Genomic DNA, 4,949 nt, shown 5'->3' on the forward strand with positions numbered 1-4,949 from the left:
CCTACTGAATCGACGGGAATTTGTCTTTTTCACCAGAGGTGGATCAAAACTTTTGACACCCAACAATTTTGTCAATTGTGCATTAAATATGGCCTAGTATTTTAGAAAAATGATTTGTTCCAATTTTGCAACAATTATTTGGGAGGTCCTTCACAAAAAACCTCCTTTTGGGCACTCGAAAAATGGAAAATGGTTTTTTCGTCCAAAGAAAATGAAAAATTCCTTAGGCAACATTGTTTGCTATTCCAATATGCACCCTTGTGCACAATATGAGATCATTTAAAAAACTATGCCATGAATGTGGCCATAAGATTGATCATTTGGCTTGAAAGCCATTGATCTCCACATGTGATAGCTCGTTTCTGAGAACACTTTTTTAAACAAATTGCCGTATTACAACTTTATTATTTTTCCTGGGAACTTGGCCACATATAATGACACAATGCGAAGGTTTCCCAATTTTTTGATTTTTTTGAATTTTTTATGCCTGTTTCAAAATGCGGTCAAAATGGCGGGAATGACCGTTCCTAGCTAGTTGTTGAATCTTGGAATTTTTTTGGTGTTTCTCTGATAAAATAGATACTTTTGTACCTAAAAATGATTTTTAGAGAAAATAAAAAGCAAACTATGTGGCAGCTGCAGTTCAAATTTGACCCGCTTCCAGCTGAATCGGCAGAAATTTGTCTTTTTCACCAGAGGTGGATCGAATCTTTTGACACCCAACCATTTGGTCAATTGTGCATTAAATATGGCCTACTATTTTATAAAATTGATTTGGTCCAATTTTGCAACAATTATTAGGGAGGTCCTTCACAAAAAAACCTCATTGCAGGCACTCGGAAAATGGAAAATGAATTTTTCGTGCACAAAAAATGAAAACTTCCTTAGGCAACATTGTTTGACATTCCAAGATGCACCCTTTTGCACAATATGAGATCATTTGAACAAACTATGCCATGAATGTGGCCATAATATTGATCATTTGGCTTGAAAGCCATTGATCTCCACACGTGATAGCTCGTTTCTGAGAACACTTTCTTAAAATAATTGTCGTATTACAAGTTTGTTATTTTTCCAGGGAACATGGCCACATATAATGACACAATGCGATGTTTTCCCAATTTTTTGATTTTTTTTAAATTTTTTATGCCCATTTCAAAATGCGGTCAAAACGGCGGGAATGATCGTTCCTAGATAGTTGTTGAATCTTGGAATTTTTTTGGTGTTTCTCTGATAAAATAGATACTTTTGTACCTAAAAATGATTTTTTAGAAAAAATAAAAAGCAAACTATGTGGCAGCTGCAGTTCAAATTTGACCCGCTTCCTGCTGAATCGGCGAAAATTTGTCTTTTTCACCAGAGGTGGATCGAATCTTTTGACACCCAACCATTTGGTCAATTGTGCATTAAATATGGCCTAGTATTTTAGAAAAATGATTTGGTCCAATTTTGCAAACAATTATTTGGGAGGTCCTTCACAAAAAAACCTCCTTTTGGGCACTTGAAAAATGGAAAATGGCTCTTTTGTGCAATGAAAGTGAAAACTCCCTTAGGCAACATTGTTTGGAATTCCAAGATGCACCCTTGTGCACAATATGAGGTCATTTGAACAAAGTATGCCATGAATGTGGCCATAAGATTGATCATTTGGCTTGAAAGCCATGAATCTTCACGCATGACAGCTCATTTCTGAGAACATTTTTTTAAATAAATTTTCGTATTACAAGTTTATTATTGTTCCTGGAAACTTGGTCACATATAATGACACAATGCGAAGGTTTTCCAATTTTTTGAATTTTTATGCCCGTTTCAAAATGCAGTCAAAACGGCGGGCTTGACCATTTGTATCTATGTGTGGAATCTTGCAAAACTATTGACGCATCTCTGATGAAATATATCCTTGTGTATCTTAAAATGATTTATGTAAAAAATAACGAGCAAGATATGGAGTAGGTGTCGTTCCAATTTGACCCAGTCCCAGCTAATTCGGAAGGAACCCATTTAAATGGCCAAAAATAGGTAGAAAGATTGGAAATGCATTAAAGTTGGTGATCATTCATAAAATGTGGTATAATTTGAGTGAAAATTTTAGTGGTGCCATTTTGCAAAATAATACAGGCAGTTGCTTCACATTTTACTATGTTTTAGCACTTAGAAACTATTTTAAATGACAAAAATATCGAACCAATCAGGATCTCTCACACGGATCGCCCCGCTCTATGAAATCTGAGCCGTCCATGGCGGATGGATCCAACGTCCACCCTCTCACCCACCCACACCCTCCCACTCTCCCCCGCACACCACTCGTCCCCCGCATGACTTACCCTCCTCTCTCTCCCAGATCCATATGCCGCCGCCATCGCCATCCTCTCCCCTTCCCGCAGATCCAAAACCACGGCGACGGTCGTGTGGATCGGAAAGCCATGGTAGCGGACCTCATGGATCCATCTCCCTCACCCCCTCAGCCCCCATGCACCCACGCCCAACCCTCTCCCTCCCTCTGTAATCTCGATCGGCCCTGCTCTCCACCGCCCGCCTCGACTTCGCCGGAGATAGAGGCGTCGCCGCCCAGCAACCACGGTTGTCTTGCTCGCCGACGAGCAGGGCACTCCATCAATCTGGCCGGACCCGGCGTGTGCGTGGCCTGTCTAGGGTCTCCGGCCACCAGGACGGGACAGCGCCATCGGCTCCCTCTACTCCGGCGACTGCGACCGGTGACTGGCAGCGGGCGTCTCTCCCAGGTAATAGATGAGATCCATCTCCCTCCCGCCTTTATCCTTGGTTCATTCTCGCTTGCCGCGTCAGATCTGTTCGTGATATGCACTAGATAGTGATGCCAAGGTCAAGAGTTGGTTAGTGCTCGATGGATCTCTTCCGTAGGTTAGGAGCTAGAGGCTATTTCTTGATGGTGCCTCCAGTGCAGCAACGGTTGACACCCTCCTCGTCTTTGCATAGTTGCAGTCCCCTGAAGCCAACGCATAAATACATGCAAGGTATTTTTGTTTCTTGCGCACGTGAGTTAGTTTCAATTGAACTGTAGAGCAGGGCTTACAGACGTAGTTGGGGGGTGTCAAGTGCCTACCAGTGTAGCTGAACTTTGTGTAGTCGGAATAGGTTGCATTTTGCATCCGCCTCTTCACTGTCACTGCCGTTGAGTCGCTCAGATGCCGAGGTCAGATCTGTTCATGTGGAATTTTGTGTATGTATACGCCAGTCTAGTCACCGTCTCCCGCCGTGCACTCAGGGGCAAATTATGCGATCCATGCTCGCCCGTCGGTGATTCAATTTTTTCCGTCGACCTCGTTGTCAGTCGTTGGGGTACTTGGCCATCATACAGCAGTACAGATCGAGTACGGACGTGGTACTGGTAGCGACACTGTGCCTGCAATCAATGCACACTTTCCATCCCGTTTGGTCGTCGGTCGTTCGATCGGCGACTTGGTTTACTTCTTCTGTACTACTCTTGTTATACTAGATAGGAAGCTATTCACTTATTTATTTTTACAAGAAGCTAACTTGTTCATGCGAATAGATAGGCATTGGCATCATACATGGCTTGACTTCGTTCCTTATCGAATGAACCAAACAGGATTCAGTTTCAGAAACTCGACTCAACATATCAGCAGGAACAGTACATCGTTTCCAAAGTATCCCCCCAGTTTTTGGGTCAACAGTGGAGTAGGAGTAGGAGTAGCCCACGCTAGCGGTGTTCACATAGCATTTCTTACCTTCTTATCAAATTTGCATCACATATTTGTTATACATATATCAGAATGATTAAGAATCTTAATATTTGACTGTTTTCAGTCATCATGCAGTTTCTGGGACGAGCGGGAGCACGAAGTGCTTTGGCTGTTCGGCAACTCCGAGTGACCATGGTACAGGGCAGGTGCCATGGCGGCATGTACTTGTGTGGTGAGAAGTAACCTCCGACTGATCATCAGGAAAGGCGGCAAGCATGGTTATTAGTATTTCAGTGACGCTGATGCTCGTTGTTGTTGTTGCCCTTTTTAGCTGAAACCCACAAATATGGTTAGAATTTACCTTGAGATATCTATGTGTGAGTGTCAATACAACTTCTTCAAGGGAATTATCCGGGCCTAACTTATGTGGATGTAGATGCATATTACTACTACTCAATAACCTTCATCTAGTCACCGTTACTGTATGAAAGAATTCAGAACTAGGATTTTGTTTAAGTAGCTACTGAATCTGCTTGCTTGGTTATGGCAGACATACATGTCTTACAAATTCGTTATTCTTGTTTGAAGCTAAGCTAGGCTACTGCAGTTCCAGCAAAAAACAGGGGAGCCGCTCTTTTTGTTCTTCACTAATAAATTCTTGTTTGAATGCATATCCTGGGGGTGGTGAAGCTGGGAGCCTTTCCTCCCCATAAAAATACTTTGCTCTTCATTATGAGCAATGCCCTTATATAATTAGCTGCTAGGAGTGTTTATATACTTGATCACCACACCTCTACTATTCTGGTTACTTTTGCTTTTTTCTCTGTAGTTGTCCAGGGCATAACAGTTTTATGTGTGGGTTGTTATTTTGTTACCAGCCTACTTTCTTGTGCTCCTGGTCGAGTCTTGTGGAGAAGCAGGGCGAATCGGGCATCATCTCACTTGTGCCTCTGTGGTAAGAATAGAACACCACTCTCGCTTGATGTGCATGTATTAGTACAACAAAGCATTCTTACATGGTGATTGTTAGCGACACAACAATTATCTTGCAACATAGCTTGCCAAATTGCTTGCTTGCTTACTATATAACCTGTACTGCTAAACATGTTATCCTACTCCATGATGTTGTATCATTTGCAAATACTCCTGGACATCAGCTCCCATTAGCTATAATCTGTACCTCTAAAAGAGGAGTATAAACTGGACTAATTTGTACTCTATTATGCTTGAGACTTGATCCAAGCCATATTAATTGTTGCCAGTGAT

Source organism: Triticum urartu, chromosome 3 (assembly GCF_003073215.2).
Source record: "Triticum urartu cultivar G1812 chromosome 3, Tu2.1, whole genome shotgun sequence".
NCBI classification, from domain to species: Eukaryota; Viridiplantae; Streptophyta; class Magnoliopsida; order Poales; family Poaceae; genus Triticum; species Triticum urartu.